Source organism: Pteropus alecto, unplaced genomic scaffold (genome assembly GCF_000325575.1).
Source record: "Pteropus alecto unplaced genomic scaffold, ASM32557v1 scaffold115, whole genome shotgun sequence".
Classification (NCBI taxonomy): domain Eukaryota; kingdom Metazoa; phylum Chordata; class Mammalia; order Chiroptera; family Pteropodidae; genus Pteropus; species Pteropus alecto.
This window is the reverse complement of record NW_006436814.1, coordinates 3,848,305-3,871,652: the sequence shown is the minus strand read 5'-3', so window position 1 is coordinate 3,871,652 and position 23,348 is coordinate 3,848,305. Positions and strand designations below refer to the sequence as shown.

At 49.5% G+C, this 23,348-nt stretch overlaps 1 protein-coding gene and 1 pseudogene across 1 annotated transcript in view; one reads left to right on the top strand and one right to left on the bottom strand.

Annotated features, from left to right (window-relative positions):
• ITPKB (inositol-trisphosphate 3-kinase B) overlaps positions 1-23,348 on the bottom strand; it is a 92,481-nt gene that overhangs the window by 25,032 nt on the left and 44,101 nt on the right. The window lies entirely within an intron of this gene.
• Positions 21,246-21,363, top strand: LOC112481736 (annotated as a pseudogene).

The window sequence follows — 23,348 nt, the reverse complement described above, 5'->3', positions numbered from 1 at the left end:
GAGAGAGAGAGAGAGAGAGAGAGAGAGAGAAGACGTGGGGGTGGCCTCTAGCAGCTGGCTTCCTTGTGGACAAGGAAGGCTAGGCCTTTCCCCTGGGAAAGGGCACACCCGGGGCTCTGCCCAGCTGGCTGGTGGGGGCCACCCCTGCAACACACACCAGCCCCTTCCCTCCCTTCGCCTTGTCCACCCCTCCCCAGGGATTTTATTTTTACTTTGGTAAAATGCGAAAAAACAAAACTGAGTTACAGAGGCTGGAAATTTACTGGAGGTCTTCAGTGATCAGCAGACAAGTGGCACTGAGCCCCTCTTGGGCCAATGCCTGAGAGGGGTCCGCCCCACCCCAGCCCCCACACTTCCTCCGGCTTCCCTGGCCTGGGGGGCTACGGCTTTCTCTCCCTCCTTCTCAGCTCTTGGAGATATTACAGGTAGGGCCGACAGCCAGGGGTCTGCTCCAGCAGAGGTAACAAACGGCTAGTAGGTACTGAGTGCTTACCAGGCAAACACAGTGCTAAGTGCTAGATGAGGACTATGTATGATGAGTATCTCAACCTATCACATAGGTACTCTCATTATCCCATCTTACAGATAAGGACACTGAGGCGCACAGAGGTTAGACAACCTGCCAAGGTTCTATAGATGGGAAGCGGCAAAGCCAGGATTTGAACCCAGGTAGTCTAGCTCTAGGGTCCAAGCTCTGCTGGGCTGCCTGGTTTCTTGTCATTTGTAAACTACAACCTTACAGCCAGATAAACCCAGGTTCAGATCCTGTTTAGATTCTGGCTAGTGGTATTAGGCGAGTTACCAAACCCTTCTGAGCTTCAGCTTCCTCTTTATCTGTAAAACGAGAATACTTCCCATCCTACAGGGCTGTTTTCAGGATTAAATTCTGTATGAGCAATGCCTGTGACACAGACGGAAGCAGTCAGTAAAAGTGAGTATTGCATATCTCCTGCCCGCCCTGTCTGGTGTCTAAGTCCCCTAAGTGTGGGATAAAACACATGGGAGGAGACTCTGTGTCAGCTCAGCACACATCAGCGGGAGGGTCTGACACCCACTATCCCTCGCCCTGGCCTTCGAATCCCACCTTTCCGTGGAAAGGGCAGAGGTGAAGGCCACGGCTGGCAGGAAGTGGGTCTCCAACAACAGTCCTATTCCTTGCCACGAAATGAACCGAGGAGGAGCTTGGGGCTTGCCTTCAAGTCTTTCTGGAAGTCCAGATGCCCAAAAGCCACTTTTAAGCAGAGTGTGAAAGACAGCGGGTGAGGGCAGCGTCACACGGAAGCCACCAGCCTGTATCACTAGACTCTTCTCTTTCCTGCAGACCCTCCCTGAGGGACCTCTGGTCTGAAAGAAGTCACTCTGCTTGTTGCCCAGGAGACATGACCAGGCAGCTCTGCAGAAACAGATTTCTTCATCTCGTGCTGGAAGATGACATTTAAAAAGCCGGGAATTGGAAAGTAAGTTTTCTGCAAAATGTTGAAGGATCTAAAATGTCATCTTCTCTCCTCGTAGCTCACAAGCACAGCCCTGCTTACGGAAACAAACCTCTCCTGTGCTAGCAACTCTGTAATTTTCCCCTGTATGTCTTCAGATATTCGCTGAGATTGAAAACCTTCAGGTTATACATTAAAAAGCCTAAGGATCCTACTGGACATAGTAGAAGGGAGATTTCCTCAGCCGGCTTGCTAAAGTTTACTTCTCCAGACCAAGAATATGAACAGACAAAAGATTGCCTTTTAAGTAGCTTCTGAGAACTGGGAAGCACTTGTAAGAGATTTGGTAAGGGGGTCACTCTGGACTAACTCCAAAGCCAGATTCTTGGGAACTCCCACGTAAGAAATTTCTATCAAGAAAACTTTTCAGGAAGAGCCTGCATACCACATGAGAACTTACAAGCAATATCAAATAGTTCGCTCTATTTCGAAAACATTTCCAAGCAAGATACTTTGGTGTGATTCATATTTCTGACAGATGACACTGATTTGCTGGTGGTTAAATGGCGCTTAGCAAATGGGTATACAGACCTGTGGAGAGAAGCAGAAATCCCAACAGAGCTGCTTTCTGAAGAAGCGGCTGCAGGCCTGCCTACCAGAGGCCGAGGCGCAGCCCTGAATTCTGCTATGAGTCACCCGCCCTCCCTCTTCTGGCCGGAGCTGCTCAGTTAAGCAGTCATGCATCTGTTCATACGCACACTGCGGGAGGCACAGGAAACAGGTTGCCAAAAAGACACACCAGTGAACCCCCAAGACTCGTCAGCTCTCCGAACGTGGCCGTCCCCCGGGTCATCGTGATGTTTGCGTCGGTATGTGTGATTTTCATAAACAGATTGACTCATCGTCCTTCCCCGTGCATCTCTGTCAACCGGGGCCCCGAGTGCTTACTTAGCACTTTCCCGTGGGCTGGAGGCTCCCAGGGCCCCTGAGAGGCAGGCAGCAGACCCACCTCCCATTCCGAGAAGCGAGCAGGGACAAAGGGGCTCACCCGGGCTTGTGTCCCAATCAGGGGACAGACCTGGGGGTCCTGCCCCGATTCCTGCCCCGGCGTGCCTAATGGCAGGGGCGCCTCCCACCCAGAGGAAACAGGGACCCCCCCCACCCCAAGACGACTGTTTCCTTCACTCCTTGCTTTAGGCTACAATGAATGAACATTTACTTTATACTGAGATATGTCACAGCAGCTCTTGTGATAATTACAGATAGGATCGGTTTTAGTAAAACTGCACAGGGATCTTGTATATTAGAGACAGAGGCAAAGATCCCCCCCTCTTCCCTCTCAGGTTTAGAGGAGCTAACCCACAGACGCAGCATTGGCATCTGCGGACGGCAGCCAGGTGTTCCATCCCAGGTACACCACCTTCTGCCGCAAAGCCCGACCCGCTCAAAGCCCCCCGCTGCCTGCACGGCGTACAGAACGCTCCGGGTTCTCTTAGATGTGGTTGCTGTCCCTCCCACTGAGTTTGGGCTACATGAAACGTTACTGAGAGATGCGAGGGGCTTATCTGAAAAATGTATTCTGGAATGACAGAGGCTGAGAATGAGCTTAATGACCTTGGAGAGTCCTTCCAGCCAGTGGCCCTGAACCAAAGGAACTAGAGGGACACAGGGAGGACCGGGCCTCTCAAGGCAGACAGGGTTGCGGCCTCACCGAGCTCCAGGCCTCGGGGCACGGCGGGGCGGGGTGGGGAGGCAGGAGCGAGGGAGAGCCTTTGTCTGCCAGTCTATGACGAGAGTGGCTGCTCAGCTGGGCATCTGGATGAAGCGTGACAGCCACCCTCCCAGGTGAACGAAGAGTCACAGGGACTCTGTTCCAGAGAGAGAGACTCTGGAGTCTCACGGTGACCGCTGCTCCCTCGCAGGCCCGGCCCCTCAGAGGTCTCTGGGGACGGCCCACATTTAGGAACTGGAACATCATTTCTAGGGAAGACGACCAGCTGGCTGATCCCTCTCCCTTAACTTTCAATGCTATTATTAGGGCACATCTGTCTCTGAGTGAAGTCACCAAGGAAAAACCCGACTGAAGAAAATATTTTCAATCAGTCGTCACTGCAATCTTTGGAAAAAGAAGCGAGGTGATGAACTGCCCAAGAACCCCAGAATTCAGGGGGACCCAGGAGGAAAACGGAAAGCATTGCCCTGGAGATGCAAGAGGCTGAGCAGTTCACACGGCGCTTGGCTAGCGGGATGCAAATGGACCGAGAGCTTCTAGAACAGTTTCCTCTGTCAGAAGCTCCCCCTCGATCCTGAATCAGACCCACGGGAAAGCCCGTTAGTGAGAAGCGATCCATGACACGGGCCCTAGATCCCAGACTGTGGCCAACAGGCCTATTTTCTCTGGCTACAATTTTTTTTCTTTTCTAAATTAGTTGCCAACATTTAAAAATCAGATCATTTCACACAAAAGTCCAGGTTTCCAACTTCTGTGACCTCCTGGGCCCGCGTTCCCTGGTGGCACCTGTCCGTGGGCTGGAGCTGGGCGGCACACCTTGAGATGCACCTCCCCTTCCCCAGGCCCCGAGCCCTGTGCATACCTATCCCCGGCCCGGCCCTGGACAGCATTTGAGCCGAGCTCCTGGGTCTAGAGACAAAGGGGAGAGCGTGCCAAAGACATCCTTGGGACCTCTGCTGGTCTTATGTGCTCTGCTCACTCGCTGACCACGTAAATGTGGACAACTCGCCCGTTTTTCTGAGCTTCTGTTCCTCCATCTGCAAACAGACAGGACAATGCAGAGCTCGCCCACGCCTCTCAGGCCGTGAAGAGGATTATGTGGGAAAACAAGGAGAGCGCTCTGAACACCTGATTGCATCACGCATGCAGGGCAAGGCTTGGTCATTCAGGCCTAAAGGATCGAATAAAATGCCCAAAGAAAGCTGGCCTCTGACTAGATGAGCAGCTGGGGAGGTGGGAGTGGGGGAACGGAAGCACGAGAGATGGCTCAGTGGTTACCTACCTGTGGGGGCCCAAACAGAAGCCAGGATTTCTGAATCACCCGACCACGCCACGCTGGCCCTGCCTGCTCATCAGAGAAGTGGAACCTCACTCGGTCACGGCTGAACAGAACGTGCTCTGACTGGCCTCTGCCTCTCATCAGAGCAGAATTTAGAACTGGGGGCACCTGGCATTTGAGCCTGCCAGCTGTGGCCCAGCCTGGGAGAGGAGACACTCAGATGGCCTCTGAGCTGGGCCAGAAGGAAGTCTGACAGGCCTTGGCTATGACACTCAGAAGACTGGTGAGTATGTTAAGGAAAAACCAGAGGGCACGGGGGCCTCTGAGTATTTCACAGCGCGGATGCCAAGCAAACTCTGAGTGCTGACTCGTACTGGATGTAGAGGCCCCTGGCCATCCTCTCTCTTCCTCCGCAGCCTGCCAAAAATGAGAAAGAAACGACAGGCATGACTGCGGAGGGCCAGTCATGCAGAGAAGGACATCTTTAAATGACAAGTGCCCCGGTCCCATACCCACCCTAAAGTCTTCTGAGGACAACGGTTGAAGGCTCAGGCTTTCTGCAGGGAGGGCCGTGGCACGAGAAGAGCAGGGAGCACGCGATCCAGTGGGACCGGTACCTGCAGCCGGGGTTTGGGGAGGCAGCAGCTGGCCAATCGAGGCGCCTCCAATGGAGTCAGAGGCGCTCAGAGGGCGGAGCTGCAGGAGCTCCCTGCTCCCGAGAGCCGGAGGTGTCCCTCTGCTCACCAGCTCCTTAGCAAAGCCTCACAGGTGGCAGCAGCTTTACTGGTGCTCATCGAACCCGACTGTGATTTCCTGGCAGCTAGGGGCCGGAGGGACTCCGCACAGAGAGGGCATGAGCAGAGTCCAGCCTGGCACCGGGCCTGTGGCCCCCTGCCCACAAACTTTGTGGGTGACTCTGAGATCGCCTCTCAGGGGACAGCTAAAGAGATCCTAGCACAGTGTTTCCAGAACATCTGGCAGATCACCAAAGTCACCCCAATCTACCCCCCTGCCAGCCCTCTCACCCCTAGGACCATCAATCACCCTGATCTTTCTGTCTCTCCTGGATTGGGACGGACACCCCGTTCCCGGGCTCGCCCCTGCTCCTGCGGTCCCCTCTCTACACCTCGGCCTTGGAGATCTTTCTAGAATGCACATCTCATCATGCCGATTCCAGCAGGTCTCTCCTTGCTTCCCAAGAGCCTTCAGGACAAAGACCACGCTCCTTCACATGGACTCTCTGGGGCTCCTGCCCGGCCACGCCCCTTCGCCCCTTTACTGAAGCAAAAGGGGCCTATCCGCCAAGACCCAGCTTGCTCCTTCATGCACTGGGCCTTCCCTGCCCCTCCCTCTGGCCGGACACCCCTCCCCGCACCTGCCCAGAGAACTCGCCTTCATCTTTAAAACCATGCTCAGTGATCAGCACGTTCCCCAGACCCCGCTTCCCCCTGCCTGTGCGCGAAGACACCGACTGCTTCCTCCTCGGCGGCCCTGTTCCTCCGCATCTCGTACATGCCCTCGTGGCTCCGCTCACAGTATATTCAAATGATCTGGTTGCACCTCAAGCATCGCCCCCACTAGAGTGAGTGTTCCTTGAGGGCAGCGAATGGCCACCTCGTGGCTGAATCCCTAGCCCCTAGCACATTACTTTCCCAGGGTCAGGAACCAATAAATGCCTGTTAAACGAAGCGGCTGGGAACCCCCAGCTCTGCCTGTGGGGTCTGGCTTAAGGCTGGGGTTCCCGAACCACAAAGGAGAGCCTCACACACACACCTTGAGTTCGAGAAGCAGAAGCAGCAGCCTCGGAGGCTCTGAGTGGTCTCACCGCAGGGCCAGCTCCTCAGGGAGAGAGGCAGACGGGGGAGCCCCAGAACCAGGCCCCAGGTCTGGGCTGCCTCCCTGGCCTCCTCCCCCGAATCAGGCCGCCCAGACCTTCCCATATCCATGCTGGCCCTGGCTGCACACAACCTACATGGGTCTGCTTTTCCCCACGCAGACCTGCAGTGGGGCTGGCCAAGGCTTGGGCACATGGGGAAGGCAGGGCCCCCCCAAGGCACCTGTGTGAGACTCTGAATGTCAGAGCAAGAAGCAGCTGGAGATCAGACCCCTTGTCAGGTCCTTCGCTGCAGAGGGGACCCAGACAGGGGAGAGACTTGCTGAGAGGAAAATCCAGGTCTCCTCACACTCAGGCCAACGCTGGTTCCACAAATCTGTCACCTCCCTTCGTCAGCCCACCCCCTCCAGAAGGCGCTGTCCTTACTGAGGCCAAATCAGTCCCGCAGTTCTCTCCAGGCCCCCGCCCTTATCTGACTGGAACAGCCTCCACTCATATCTCCTGTCTACGAACCCCGAAATCTGGTGGCTCTTGAGGCCTACTTCCCCCTCCCGTAGCCTTTACCACCTAGAATAATCAGTACCCGTTCAAATCCCACGAGATGTACCGGACACTATGTACTAGGTTGAGGGTTAGGTCCTGGGGAGCCTATTACAGGAGAGAAGCACGAGCCTCGATAACCAGAATAAAGGGTAGAAAATGTCAGTGACTGTACAGAGGCGCGTATATAGGGCGGCAGAAGGTTCATTGGGAGATGGAGGAAATAAAGGAGGGAAGCTTCATGGAAAAGGTGGCATTTCAGCTAAATCTTGAAAGATAAGGAAAATGAGTAGGGGGTGTGTGTGTGTGAGAGAGAAAGAGAGGGAGAGAGAGAGAGAAAGAGAGAACGAGCACAAGAGATTGAGATTTAAACCACTACCAGAGAGAGAGAGAGAACGAGAATTGGGGGTAGGATTTCAGGCCTGAGAAAAGCAGAGAAACAAAAAAAGCCAACCAGCTCAGCTAACCTTGACACCAAGGGCCAGGCAAGCAACTTAATAAGTAGGTACCCGACTTAAGAGGATAACTTTTCTGCAGGGAGTTTAAAACAGTAATAAAATTGGTCAGGTTTTCAGTATCGTCAGGAGCTGGCAACTCTGATTGAATATGTCCCTACCGTCCTCTCCCCAAACCTTTCGTCTAATTCTAAACGATTGCTGCATTATTGTTTCATTTTTATACCATATGTGAGCTTCAAATCCACAGACTTATTACTTATCTTTTAATAAATATTTTATTCTACATGAAGTTAATTCAGAGAACTCCCAGTTATAAAGTTAGCCCCCGACACCCACGGAGACTCAGCTAAACGGGTTTCAAGGGCAAGTTGACAGGATTCAAAATCGTTCACACTCTATTCGGGGCACGGTTTGTTGTCCCCAGATCCTGTGGTACTATGCTCCTGAACTTCAAGAGCAGACCAGAAATAAACTTCGGACCAGAAATAAACAATGGTAGCCCAGTAAACAGACAAAGAAACAGAACCTGGGCTACTTCCATCCTGCCATTCTATGAGGTCCTTTCGAGTTTTTATTTAAGTTTAAAGTTTCTCAACAGCAGACACAGAATCAACCCCAAAGAAATAAAGATGAGGACAGTATTATTATTTCTGGATTTACTTCAAAATGGGAAATTTGTGAATTTCTGACAAATTCCTCTTTTAAGATTTTTTTTCTAACTGTTATGCTTCAATTGAAAGAAACTTTTCAAAATTAAAACTAATGAACAGTGCTGTGCAACCAACTATAAGAGAAGATGGACCGACAAATCCGTCTCTGTCTGCTGAATACGAATATGCAAAGGAGATTTATGAAGTCGGACAAATTTATACTAGACTCAAAAATAGTGTAATGTTATTATTTATTACAGCTATAGACCAATACGTAAGTGTAATTTTCCCCTTTCCCAAAGCGTGCATTAGTTTATTTAACAAGCATTAGATCCGGTTTACTTCCTCTACTTTTTTTTCTTTTTCACTGGCGTGGGTCACATAGACCAAATTCAACAGAAAAGCTGCGCCGTCCGCAGTCCAGTCCTGGCCGTTTTCATTATTTGTTTTATTTCCTGATTATTACTGAAAATAATTTTTTGTCATACAGAAGAGGGGGGTGTTAAAAAAAAATCATCCACGCCAAAGTGCCAAATATGCTAGATATGGCACTTGTTCAGCTTCCTGACAAGAAGCTTCAAGAGGAGGACAGAAGGTGAGGCTTCTGGAAAGGAGAACTGAGCCGAGATCACCATGGCCTTGACTGCCAGGCCGATGAACTTGGACTGCAGTCTCTAGGTAAATAGGTAGAAAAGAGAGAAGAAATTACCAAAAACGTTGACTATCCAAAATGTAAAATGTCTAAGTATCGAAGGCAAAGAAACCCCTCCAAATCACAGTAAAAGTCAAATAAGCTAAGGAAAATGTTTTACAAACTATCTTATGGTGGAAGGGTTAATCCATTTGGTACACAAAGAATCCAAACAAACGCGTGAAAAAAAACACTGAGATGCCAGTAGGTAACCTGGCAACATACATGTAATTCGACGTACACATAAGGAAAATAGCAGTTCATTATTTCCCTATTAAATTAGCAAAACACATAAAAATAATCAATACAAGTGCTCAGGAGGAGGACACAGTGGAACACACAGCAGAAGGCTGCTGGAGACATCCCAGAAGTGCATGACCCTTGGGGTCAGCAGCACAGGAATCCATTTCAAAGGCCATAAAAAATGTCTGAACCCTTCATTAGTTATTTTACCTCTGGAAATCTACTTAAGGAAATACTCTAAAATATGGAAAAAGTGACAAGCACAAAGATGTTAATTATGCCATTGTTTATTTAACAATAGCATTGAAAATAACCCGAGGTCCAACAATAGAGGAATGATTAAATAAATTAGGGGCACATCCTTGCGATTGATCATTCAGTCCTGAACAATAAGAGTTAGAAAGAAACATGGACATTTTTTAATATGTGGGGAGGAAGCATGATAGACTCTAAAAACGTACATAAGCTGGGAGGAAATACACCAATTTGTAAGAATGGTTGTATCAGTTGGCATTTCTGCACATCAGGTTTATATGGATTTCGATAAAACTGTTTCCCCCTTGCTCTGATTTTTTAGCCATTTATCATATTCTAAGGTGCTGCATATAAGCTTGAATTATATGCAGCACCTTTTTGAATTAAGATAGACTATAAATCAATCAATTAATAATCAACAGACTCAATATGTTTCGTTATGATGGTAAGGTTAAGAATATGTCTTTGTCCTTTTTCTTTATTTTCAAAATGTCTATGATATGGTTTGCTTTTGCAACCTAAAAAAAAGATAGAGATCATCAAATAAACAGGTAACATGAGGAAACTGCTGGCTGTCTCTTTTCCCTGCACTGATCTGAGAACATGGCCCCCTCCAGGATGTCCCTTCATCTCAGGGAGAAACAGGGTTTCCCTCCCTCCGTGTACGTTCCAGGAGCATTGTTCCCTGACGGGGACCCTCATGGAACTCCAGGAACTCGGAGACATGAGCAGACGGCCATTTTGAGAACACGCAGTTAGGATCGTGCAGTGGAGGGGCCCTCCCAATACTCAAAGAGCACGGGCAAGGCCAGGAGTGGTGAAAAGAACGTGGGGGACCCTCCACAGAGAAGAGAGCGAGACTGCGAGCTCCCCAAGAGCAGGGACCGTGAGAGCCTCTCTGCAGCCCTTGCTACAAACACGACGCCCAATAAACACCTCAGTCCTCGCTGCTGCCAATGGATTCGTGTATTCGTTCACTGTTGCGACACATATTTATAAAGCACCCGCCATGTGCCACTGTCCTAGTTGTAGGGATGTAGCAGTGAACTCAGCAAAGGCCTGGCCCTTGGAGGAGCTTACAATCTAAGTGGAAGGAGACAGATGAAAAAATAAATGCATGATATGTCAGACGGCGGCAAGCATTTTGAAGAAAAATACAGCGAGGTGGAGGAAGGGGAATGGCCAGGGCGGGGGACACAGGTGTGCTACCTCAGCCCCTTACTGTAGGAAGTGAGGGGCTGAGCTCTCAACACTTCTGGTCTGGGGAACAGCCAGGCGCAGAGGCCCCAGGTGGGAGGCAGTGTGCTGAGCAGCTAAAAGGCCAACGTGAGTGACTAAGTGGCTGGAACAGAGGGAGCAAAGGGCAGCGGGCCGTACTTAGGATTTTGGATTCGATGTGAGGAGAGGGCACTGGAGGGTTTTGAAGGGGGCGGGGTGTCATAGTCTGGCTTATATTTGAAAAGGATCCCTCAGTCTGCGTGTAGAGCAGACCTGGGGAATTGAAAAAGTAAAACAAGATTGGTTTTGAGTCCTCTGTGATCGTCCAGGTAAGAGAGGAAGGCAGATTAAAACAAAAACAAAACCCTTTCTGCTCTGGACCATGACTGTCTTTTGGTTGCGGCCCCGTTCCCACTCAAAGCTGGAGGCGTGATCCCTGTGGAAAGTAGGTGACGACAAGGAAGTGGGCAGGAAGCTGATGCTGCAGAGAGAGTCTGCCCATGGGCCTGGGTGGGGCAGCTGCCTCAGGTGGGCCTCGGGGGAGGTGGCGTCCTGGATGGAATTCCAGATTTGAGCAGGTGGTGTAGCCATCTCACTCTCTTCAGACTGGAGCTCCCGAGAGAGGTGTGAACTCGGGCAGACAAACAGGAAAAGGTTCGAGAGACAGAGCCTGCGTGTGGTTTCTGTACCCCCCGTTCTAGTGACTGCAATGACCTGCCACACTCAGAATAATGCAACCAGCACAGTGTTTCTGACAAGTGGAAGACATGCCTCACACGGTGCCAAATGTATGACAAGGACATCCCTCTAAATATTCCCATTTGAAATAGGAGAAGTTGTGGACATGTATGTTCGGTCTTGCCTAGGCCGGGGGGTGACTGGAGGTAGGCCAATACAAAGGCCTTGGTTGGTCTAAAGACAATCACAGCAACCAGTGGTGGAACCAGCCCCTAGTTTCGCCCACTCCCAAATTCTCCTAAATTCTCTAGACATATGGAAATCTTTGACAGGTCTTCTGGAGCATATAGATGGAGATCAATAGGAAATACACACTGTATATATTAGATGCACATATATATCTATATTACTTGGCCTTTCAGCTTTACCATCTATCTGCACAAATTAGGAAAGCCTGTTTGTGATTTAAGTTTCTATATCTGGACCGTCCTGCAAATCCGCCAGGGTTGCAGGAAGCTCCTGCTTATTCTATGCAGAGATCTCTGGCAGATAGGCACAGGGACCTGCTCTTTTATTGTTCTGTTTAATAATGCATAAAGGTTAAGCACAAACACACAAAGAGTGGCTTTACTTTTTTTCCCTTTTTTGGCTCACTCACAGGCCTGGCTGGAGCGTGGAGTTAGGAGGTTTCACAGCCATATATGCCTCCAACTCCTCCATTTCCCTCGGTCTCAGTTGCCACCCTAGAGAGTCAGGGATAATCAGCTCTACATCACGGTAATTTTCTGGTTACAGAATTTTATGATCTTGGACGCTCTAAGAAAAACTGGGGCGGGTTCAAAAGAAGTTCTCCAAACCAGCAATTATAATACAAGTATGAAAGTATTTTTAAAATATCTAAAATTAATGCCTCTCTTCAAACTTTTTACTCACCCTTTACTGTCCCTTTTCTTATGGCCCCACACCCTTTCGGTGTCTGTCGAATCCCTATGCGCTTCCTTTTCCCCATTACCTAACCACCAAGTAAGGCCTGCTCTGCTCACCTCGCCGTTCCCAGGATAACTACCTCGCTGTCAACATCTCAGCATCTTGATGAGCGCCCCACCTCAAGCCCCCAACACCCCCCCCACACACCCCGACTCTGCCACCGCCATGTTCACCCGTTCCGCCTCTGGTCAACCCAGACTGTCTCGGATAATTAACGACTCTGCGTTCCTACTCCGTGGATTCCAACCCAGGCCCCTCCAAAATGAAGCAGGATGACAAAGAACCTGGGCAAGAGCTGCGTCTGACCTACGTGTGGGTTTTCTATTCCCCGGGCCACTGCAGGGTACGCTGACAGCCCTCCCCACCAGAGGGGGAGGAGACTTGTCCTTCAGAACCGTGTGTGTGTGTGTGTGTGTGTGTGTGTGTGTGTGTGTGTGTGTGTGTGTAAAGATGAGAAAAAAAAGAAAAGAATAAAGGAACCCACCAAGGCTGTCAGAAGGGAATACTCTGCTGTGACTGGTGTTTACCACTGGGTGCTGAGGAGGAAGTGGTTACTACAACCCCAAGGGGGAAACGCTCGCTTGAAACAGGAAAATGGAACTCTTACTACTTTCCACTAGCAGCGTGCAAGAAGCTGGCCACACTTGGAAATGCTTGCACAAGCACTCTCCAGAGGTGAGTATCTAAGACTCGATCTTATCACCCCCAAACCCTAACGTGCAGATCAGGGCAGAGATACTGGTCCACCTTTTCCCAGCAACATCTCAAGCACTGGAAAAATTCTCATGATCACTTCCCTCACCTCTAAGCAAACAAAGTGGCCGCTGGGAAGCTCAGGGGAGGAGGAAGGAAGCGGGAGGGGGGCTGGATGGCAGATCAGAGAGGACACTGAACTGGGTAGTCCCAGCTCTGCCATTTACTAGCTGTGGAACTTTGGGCAAATTACTCAACCTTCCTGCTTCTCGGTTTCTACTTCCTCTATAAAACGAGGATATTATTAACCGCTCTGCTCATGTCCGTGGTAGCTCTGAGAGTCATATGGAACAGACAGAGAAAGACGAAGGTTTTCTGGAAACGAATGTGCTCTACAAATGCGGCTGTTACTATCCATGAGATGAAAGTACGACGCTTTCTCGAGCCCTGGCCTCCGGCTCCCGAAACGCATCCCCTCGGCTACGTTTCCACTTGAGTACCTCCCCAAGTCACCCTTCTGAGCCTTACTTATAATTCTGCCCACATTTCTACAAAATTTTGCTAGAATATTCTATAGAGTCTGAGCAGAGCAATATAAACAGCACCAAATAGAAGAAGTGAGGAGAAATAAGCGAAACTCTCTGAACCTGGGCCCCCTGCTCCCACATTCTCTACAATCCAAAGAGAAAGACGTCACCATCGATGGCTAATTTGCCTGCTTGGGGGGTCAGATTGGCCCCAGTTCTGAGTCATATTTTCCATTTATTAAAATGAACATCTGGCTGCTGCCTGATGCCTTTTGTGCACCGGCTTTTAACTCATGATTACCGGCAGGGTAATTCTGATGTTTAAAGCAATGCAGAAAAAAAGAATAATCGTGGACACTCCCATGCCAACCGTTGCCACGATGGCCTGGTGCAGAAGCAGGCTAGGTCGGGCACAGCGCAAGTCAGCCATCTTGGTTTCAATCTGACATGCACGGTCTAAGGAAGAAAAGACAGGCGGATCAGAAAAGCCACGACCAAGCAAGTCCACACTCACCAAAGAGAACTGGTGAGTTAATTTAACCCAGATCTCGGATCCCAGGAACCATCCTATAGTTTCATCTCAGTGGGAAGGAGGACAGTTGAGGAAAGACGGAGCTGCAATGCTCTCCCCGCCCCTGTGTGACCTTGAACAGACTGCTCAACATTCCAAAACCGTGGCTTCCTCATCTGTAAAACAGGGATAATAACAAGACACGCCAGGCCCGCTCCCAAGTGAGAAAACAGATGTGAAAGTGCTTTGTAAACCACAAAACATTGTCCAAGTGCAAGGTATTTTCTAGCAAAAGTGCCTTGAGAATAACCTCCAAATCTGGAAGTGTTTTATTTTAATCCCTTAATAGACATCCTACCTCGACTTAAAAAAAGAATTTGAGGTAGCTGCCCGGAGGAAATCTCCAACAATTTCTAAGTGAGTTTATCCAAGCAAGTTCCAAAAACAACCCACTGAATTGGGTAGGAGGCTTATGGATTTTTAAAAATTAATTAAAAAAATTTTTCAATTCCCGTTGGCGTACAATATTATGTTAGTTTCAGGTGTACAGCACGGTGATTAGACATTTATATAACTTACAAAATGACACTCTGACTGGACTTTTTTTAAAATGAGAAAACAGGAGATGGTTCGCTTTTCTTCTTTCACTCCTATTTCTGCTTTAGAGTCTCGAAAAATATTATGTCGCCTTTTAGGTAGAAGAAACCGTAGTCTCTCCACACTCAGCACCCTCCTTCCTCTCTGTCCCCATTTCTTCCCTGGGAGCACCTTGGCAGCTCAGGGGCCAAGCCTGCAAAGCCTCCCTTCCAGGGCCCCCAGGCTGGTTTGGAAGCCTAAAGCTATTTGAAACAATATTTTCCTAAGATCCTGAGGCCAAAGGCATCCCCGTCACCCTTCCAGGAGGGTGCTGCCCTCAGGGGAACGGCAGGAGTTCCCAGGACACACAAAGGCTTATTCCGCTCACAAAGGGTATTTACCAAGTCAGCCCCGAAAGAGTCTGCCAGGAGGACTGTGAAACAGCAGAGCTAGGACAGCCTCTGGTTCACTGCCTGGCAGATCTGCCCTTCTCTATTATTAGCACCCCAGGCAAGATGCCACCAGGCTGGGGAGAGACCTTTGTGTCAAGGTAGAGAAAGCAGGAAGAGGTGTGTGTGCAGGAGAGGAGAAGCTGTTGGAGGTTTCCTTCAAGAGAGAGAGGGAGGGGAGAGGTGGAGTTTAAAGCAGTGGCTCCTTCCTCCTCAGTTCCCTAACCTCATTTGAACCTCAGAAAAGCCCAGCTCCAGGATCAGAAGGCCTGGGATTCAGACCCACCCTGGCTGTGGCTGTGGCTGAGGCTTGCTCCCACTGTGCCTTCTGGACCTGGCTGGGAGTTAGTCCTGCCGACTCCACTGGGCTTTGGGATGTGCCAGATGGAGGGGGTCAGAGAAACAATGTGGGGATATTGGAGAATCCCTCCTTCTATGGCCAAAAGGCAACTTACTGTGGCCCTAATGCACATAGGATCCATCCACATAACAGCTACCATTTAAAGAGCACTCTGTATGTACAGCATCCTCAGTCTTTCAGGAGGTGGGCGTTCGTCCTTGGTCACAGACAAGAAAACAAACATGGAGAGGCTACGTAAGGCGCTCAGGAGCAAGGGCAGGTGATCAGCTTTACCCCTAGACATCTTGGGATGCATTATTCCCCTTGTACAGGTATTTCATCCTTGGTCACAGACAAGAAAACAAACATGGAGAGGCCACGTAAAGCGCTCAGGAGCAAGAGCGACAGGGCCGAAGGGCAGGTGATCAGCTTTATCCCTAGACATCTTGGGATGCATTATTCCACTTGTACAGGTATTTCACGTGTACCATTTCACTTGCCATATCAAGCTTGCACAAGCATTACTTGAATACTTTGAAACATATCAAACAGAAGAATTTAAAAAAGAAAAAACAGTCAGGGGTGGCATCTATATTTAAACAAATTTGTCCCATTCCAGAATACACTCTCTGGCCACACCTCGACATTTGTCCAAACCCAAACCAGGATGTGGAAGCTGACAAAGACTTTTTTTCAAACGTTATTCATATGAACAATTTCACAAAAGAACCAGTAACTAAATGACGAGTTATTAAAGATGACAAAAATGGCCCATGGAAAATAAAATGACACAAAATGAAAACTGGTTGCCATGCCAACTTAGGACAGGGCATAGAAAGCGAGGCTACTGCCTAATGAAGACCCTAGACTCACTCAAGGGGTAAGAAAATAAAATCCGTGCGCTGACGGCCGCAGACCTCTTACGGTGACCTGCCACACGGCGAGAGGGCTGAGCTGCTGTAGGAAACGAACTAGTCTAGTCCAGTGGTTAGAAACATGGTCTCTGGAGCTGAGCTAAGTGTGAATTCTGGCTGTGCCATTTATTCACTGTGTGACTATAGGCAAGCTCGTCTGGGTCCCATCCATTTCCTCATCTGTAAAATGAGCTTGGACACTCTGAGACAGCATTAAACCCTTTCTAGGTGTTCATTTTTATTATTATTATCAGTCCCAGGTGGAGACAGCCAGTCTGGGATAAGGCTTTGGTTAGGTTTTTGCATGGTCTTGACAATCATATTCACAATAGACTTATCTTAGGCTGCTGCAGGAATGTTTCCTGCGTGACAAGTGACACTTTCCAGGAAGTAACACAGAGGTTTTTACTAATACTCCCAGCAGGTAAAATCAGGGCAGGTACAGAATGGATGCCAGAAAGAGGGGCATCCCCAGGGGACATGCCCCAGCAGGTGAGAGAATGATGGCTGCCCAGAAGACAGGCCAGCAAAGGAAGGCACACAGCTGTCCCGACTGGCGATAAAGGAGTCATGGGGCCAACTTCTTCAGGGTCCACATGTCCAAAAGAACTAGGTGTCATTCCAAGACAATCTTCTGCCTCTCAATGCAACTCTATGTTGGCATTTTCTTCCAATGGGGACAGCAGTTATTTAGAATTTTAGAAAATACCACTTTGTTTCCATTTGTAAAAAGAAATCAGAACGCACCAAAATTCCAAAGAAAACTGTCCCTAACATTTCCCATCTCTTCCCCTCTCTGCCTTTATTTTAAATCTCCAACCTGCAAATAAGCGATCATATTCAGTGCTCCTGGAATACTGCCAGGAGCCTGGGTTCTTCTGGTCCCAGGTCTTCGGCTAATTAGGCAGCCCCTCGCAAGTCATGTCACTGCTGAGTCTCAGTCCACAAAACGGAAGGATTAACCACATACGTTCAAAAATAACACCCGCTCTGAAATTCCGTGGTCTTGGGATAGTCTCAAAAAAAGCTGCTTTGTGAGGACTGACCTGCGTTAATATTCCGCTTCCCTTTTGAAGTGGTATTTTTAAGGGAGAAGGCAGATAAGAGAATGGAAATTTTCTTCCCTATCAGAGTAACCCAAAAGAGCATACTTAAATAGCATTTTGACAGTATGAAAGCAATTTTTTAAATGCTTAGAAAAATCTAACGAGGTGAGTAGAGGTGATTTTTTTTCGTTTCGTTATATTTTCTGGATTCATCCAATTATTTACAACATATGTATAAAGTGTTTTAAATAAACTTAAAAGTTATTGCTTTAAACTATATTTTGCTGGGGATAGGGTTGAGAGTCTAACTCCCTGAAATCTCTTTTCACCAGTGTTAACTGCTCTCATTTCCGAACTGGGAGAAACCAGAGAGGAGTTCATTAAAGTAATGCCAGGAGGGGGAGAAAAGGAAATATGAAAAGCCCCAAGAACCTGCTGTTTTCCTACTGATCTTGACACCTCGACCCTGTGTCTGCGCCTCTTTCTTGCTTACGGAGACCAACCACCTCTTAGCCTAACATAGACAGCTGTAAGATCGCGGTCAACTCTCGGGCAGCTCGCGAGCCACCTCAGGCAGAGTTCCGGGGCCGAGTTTTCAACCCTAAATGCGGAGGGCGGAGCCTCTTTGCACTGAGGCGCCGGGGACCACGTGAGCACGGCCCCGCCCAGGCCTTTTCGAGCGGCGGAGCGGAGCGCGTGGTGGGCGGGGCGGAGCTCGAGGAGGGCGGGGCGGAGAGGACTCGTGCACCCAGCGGTCCAAATCAGCTGGACCTCGAAAAGAATGCCCCGATTCTTGAAATTAGATCCGGATTCCTTTAAATTTGAAGGGCGGCATCGAGGTTCTAAATCTTTTTTGGCAAAGATGGAAGGCAGGGAAGCCCAAGGGCAGCCAAGTACCGGCAGGAGGAACAGAAACTCAAAAAGATAATGCTGAATGTTTTAGGGTCCGTGTCCAGGAACATCTGGTGAACGAGTTACTGGAGAGCCAAATTTACGATGATTAATTGTATTAAGTTATCCACGATTCTTATTAAAAAGGAATGCAACAGCTCACAGTTGGGGAGGAAGGAAACAGGGGACGCAGGCCTTTCAGCAAGGACGTTTGTGAAGAGACTGACATCCGTGACAGGAACTTCTCTGAGAATAAGCGCTGCTTGGATGAGATGCAACTCAACCCAAAGAAAAGTCAAATTGAGGAAACTGATCCAGGGAAATGTCCAAGAGACATTTTAAATGCTTCTCTCATGAGAAGATTCATGCTACTGTCTTGCCTTGAAGCCCACTGGGCAGAAGAGAGCCGGCCTGGCCCTGGAGTAAATGGAGAGGGAAAATGTTCCACCCCATCTTGAGTGAATGCAAGAATTCACTCCACCTCCAAAATACACCCACCCCCCCCACCCACCCACCCACGCACCTTGTCAATAAACTAAATGGGCGTGTTCCTTCATATTGCCAAGAAAAAGTCCCCAAATAGAAAATGGTCAGCCCGTGAGGTGAAGTTATTGCACCTGTGGCCTGTCAGCTGAGCACCTTGGTCAGAAATTTAATCATCCATCTCCTCTCATGTCAGACCCAGTGGTCTAGTGAGAAGATCTATGACCGGGTACTTCTCAGCCCATGGGGGTTCCCGGGGCGAAGCCAGATGGAAACTTCCTTCCCAGCCTGTGGTTGACACTCCCTAGACCAGCCCTTCTACTCTTGAAGAGTTTACTTCGTTTACCTCATTTACTTTATTTTACTTCATCGGGTTGACTAGCAAGTTTACTATTGCAGGGCATCTTTAAAATGGGGAAGAGAAGGAAGAGAATTCATACGTGCTGGGCGTACACTCTGCCTGGCACTATGGGAGAGACTGAATCCATCCTTTCGGTTAGTCTTCACAGCCACCCTGGCAAGGGCTTGGACTTGGTAAGTGTTGAAACTGATAAATCCAGAGCCCAGGTCCATCCTAGGCCTGCTGGATGTCAGCTGCCTTCCTGCAACTGCCTGGGGCAACAAAGGAACACCTATGTCAAGGTAAAAGATTTGATTTAAAAATTAAGTAGTCTTTCATTTTAAAACCCAATTTGCATATTTTTTGCATTGTGCAGATTTGGATCTGTGTTTTATACTTTCCCACCTGCAACATTTAAATGCCTCAACCTGAGCACCAAAAAAGGGAGTGAATGCAGGTCCACTAGCTGACTAGCTTTTTGGCAGCCCGGCAAACACAGCTCTCTTGACAATACCCCACCTCTCCCCTAAAAGAAATGCCTGTCATTCCAGCTTTGAGAAGCCCAAGCAGGGACTTCAGGTGCTGCTTATATAGGCTGAATGACACCCCTAAATAAAAAGTCGGTCGCAGAGCTACATGGAAACAATGTGGCAGCCGTGGAGGTGGGCCACCTAAAGAGCTGGCTGAAGGATCCCAAGCAGCTGCCACCATCTCACCTCTGTAACTCAAAGGAGCACCACCAGCTGAAGGCCAGGCGGGCAAGTACAGTGGTCCTTGACCTTGGCTTCCCATCAGCATCACCTGGGGGCCTTGCAACTACTGTTTCCTGGGTCCCAGTCTCGGGGGTTCTGACCCACTTCTTTTGGACTGCAGTCCGGCGTAGGAATTGGCGAGAACTCCCACATTTCCAACATGCAGCCTAGGTGAGAACCACTGGGCTGGTGTTGGTGTCATATTGGCCCGAGAGCTGGGAAAACATAAGTATTTCCAGCAAGCCATTCAGGATTCTTGAGAACAGGAAGAACCCAAGGGACTTGTGTTCACTGGCAGGGAGAGATGAGATGGCAAGGTGGAGCCAAGGCTCTGGAGCCAAGCAAGAAGAAATCTGAATCCTAGCTCCAGCACTTTGCCCACTCTGTGACCTAGGTCAAGCCATGTAATGGTTCTGAGGCTTAGTTTCCGTATCTATAAAATGGGGATGATAATAACACTTCCCTCACAGGGCTGTTTTAAGAACCAGCCATACAAGGACACTGCCTGGCATGGAGGTCCTCACAGATGATGCCTCTGACTGCTAACAAACAGGTGTACCTGGGATTAACTTGTATTGGGTTGGAAGAGAAGATATGCTGTGGGCTGACAGTCCCCTTCAGAGGAGACCCCTTGGGAAAGCAGGATTCATACCTCCTTGGGGAGGGGCCGTGGAAGCCAAATGAAGCTGAAAGTGGTGAAGGGGACTGGCGGGGCAGTGGCTCCAGCCTCCAGGACACCTTCCGACTTCTGTTTCCCACCTCCAGTCCCTTCTCCTCGTCCAAGCCCAGCCTCAGGAGGAGGTGTATGTTTCGAGGGAGAGTCCAAATGCATTTGGCCACAGCTCTGCCTCCCAAGGTGGGTGGCAATCAGACTGGATTGTGTCACCCTGGATTGTGTCACCCCAAGCGGCTCTGCCCAAGACAGGTCTGTCCACCCAAAGACCCACGCCTACCCTCTCCCTCCTACTTTCCACCATGACACTCTGAGGGGAGCCAGGCCCCAGAGGGGCAGCCAGCACTGGGACTTGTCACCTGTACAAACATGTAAACCTGAGTAAAAGAGACAGGCTTGGGGAATCTGTGAAAGATGCCCTGGGGCAGAGGTGATGGGGGAATGCTCTGCGAGCCGGCATAAAGGACCCTCCTTCAGCTTGATCACTTCTGCTTTTCCTCCTTTCTCCTTTAATATCTGTAGAGCTGATAGATAGAGCTCTTTCACGTGGATTATTTCTTCTGAGGCTCCAAACAGCCCTGTGAGGCTGGTGATGGCGGAGACTAAGATTACTCAGATTCAACAGTAAGAAAACAGAAGCTCAGCAGATCCCACGACTGGCTCAAGGCCACGGAACTCATCAGAGGCAGAACCAGGGCCCAAGTGCATGTCTGTGTACCAGAACCCATTTCTCTCCACCATGCTATGTCCCCTTGTCCCCTACTCATTTCAAAAGTCCTCCTGCTTGCTGTGGAGTATAATAAGCCAATGGTGAAATAAGGGGGTGATGTGGGGAAGTGGTTGGTTTGATTCTCAATTCTAACACTGTGGTTCGGATAACAACACACCGTTCCTCTCTTTTCTATGCCTCTCTCTCATCCTCATTTGAGAAACGGCAAAGCCAGAGGCCAAGGTGAAGGAGAACTAAGAAAAGCAAACACCAGCACCTTACAAGGTCTACACCCAAGAGCACAGCTTGCATCTTACCACATTTCATGTTAAAAAACTAAAGCGTCTACGGCCCCGCCCCCCTGAACACGCCCGATCCGTCTGATCTCGGAAGCTAAGCAGGGTCGGGTCTGGTTAGTACTTGGATGGGAGACCATCTAGGAAGACCAGGTGCTGTAGATGTAAAGCAGATAAATAAACAAATAAATAAATAAAAATAAAAATAAAAAACTAAAGAAATGAGGGTATCACAAGGTATTTTGCATAAGGAGTTTATAAGTTGCTGGTCTAAAGTGGGAAATGTTAAATTCCAGCCCCAAAAGGCACAGACATCCTGCTAGTATCTGAGGCAAACCCTGTATGGACAAAACATCTGGCTTTCCAGTTTCGGGGAAATTTCCAAAACAAAGAGTAAATGAACTTGAACAAGTAGAAAAATAGCCCATTTACAGCTCCCAGTTCTCACCAACTGAGAATTCTTTCTTACCCTTGGCATGAAGTATCGATTTTAGGGCCATTAGGAATAAAACAGTAATGAAATGGAACCAGTACAAGTATTACAAGGAGGGAATGTGGAAGCAAACGCAGGATCACCCCAAAGAACCCACAGCAGGAGATACTCTTGCTCATCTGTTCCCAGGCGTCCTCCACCTGCCTGTCACAGGGCTTCCAGAAGGAGAGGGACAGCCAGCCTGTAGACCCCACTGTCCTCTCTCGGAAGCCTGCGTGGAGTGCCTCCATGTGGATTCACGGAGCGGCCCTTCTGCCAGCAAGCAGGGCAGGGGAGGACAACAGGTAGTACTTTTTTAAAAAAAATCAGGGAGGGACACCCACAGACACAGTCCATACAAACTCAAATCATTCTTGTAGCAGGACCGGGACCTCTCGGAGCCCTTCTCAGAAAGTCTTTTCTGCAAGAGAGGAGGCCGACCCTTTGAAATTCATGTGAGGCTCTCAGGCCTCAAGCTTTTAAAATGATATTCTTGTGCAGTATTTCCTTTGCTCTTCATGGAGACTCCAGAAGGTGCAGTCATTAAAGAAAACGCAGGTGCAGAGGCCCTGATGACTTTCCTGCAGGCATGGGGCAGGGTGGGGGTTGGGGGGACGGGAGTGACTCAGAGTCCAGTGCACTGAGGCCACGTGCTGCTCTGTGGCACCTGCTTCCCATCTCCACTATCCGCGCTCGTGGGGCCCATTCCTGGGGCGGCAGAGTATGGAACGCAACATCAGTTTGATTCACGGGGTCTACACCGGGACAGGAAAAATGACTGGTTTCTGTGTCCCTTTTAAAGCCTGAGCAGACACTGAAACCACGGTGGGGAGGAAGGAGGTAGCTGTCCACGCACCAGGAAGGACACGGCCCCTTAAAGGGGATAAGACAGTAGGAGAGGCAGCCGGAAGTCCATGTTACCAGGGTTACTTCTCTATACCCAGACTTGTCGATGCCACTTTTAAAACTTGACACGTCCTCTTGTCACCCACAGGATATTTTAATTTCCTGAAAGTGTGGCACTTCAAAATTCAGCTCTATAGACAGGACACTTGGTACACACGCTCCTGCTCTCCTCAAACCCTGCCCCTAAGTTCTGGTGACACCAGCCTACTCACCATTTCTCGGTCCCGCCACATTCTCTCAGGTCCCTTGGCTGCTGGATCTTTCGGCTTGGAATCTTATTTCCCTTCCTGTCTGGCCACGGAAGTCCAACTCAGCAGTGACGACCTGTGTCACTGTCCTGTTTCTGGGACGCCTTCACGGACAGCTCTCACCTGGGGTGTCCCAGCACACCCTGCGGCAGACTCGTCCCTGCCACACCCTGCCCCTGCCGCTCCTGGCTCTGTGATGATTGCACATCACCGTGACCAGCTACACCTCTGACTCCTCCGGAGCAACCACTGGGTCTCGCTCAGCTGGAATGTTTAGCATGCAACACGTGTTTAGTTCAGTGTTTATAAAATGAACTAATGCAAAGCTCAAAGACACTGGAGAAGTGGGAAAAAAAAATCCCCTTTCTTGATCATGAGGCTCTAGATCTGAGGAAGAAAAGCAGCTTGCTTCTGAGTGCAAGGAGAGCACGGGGCTGATGGGCGGTATCTGGGAAGTGGCCTTCCTCGGGCAGATGAACAGGGAGCAACCCAGAAGCCGATGACAGGTGTAGGCAGCGGGGTGA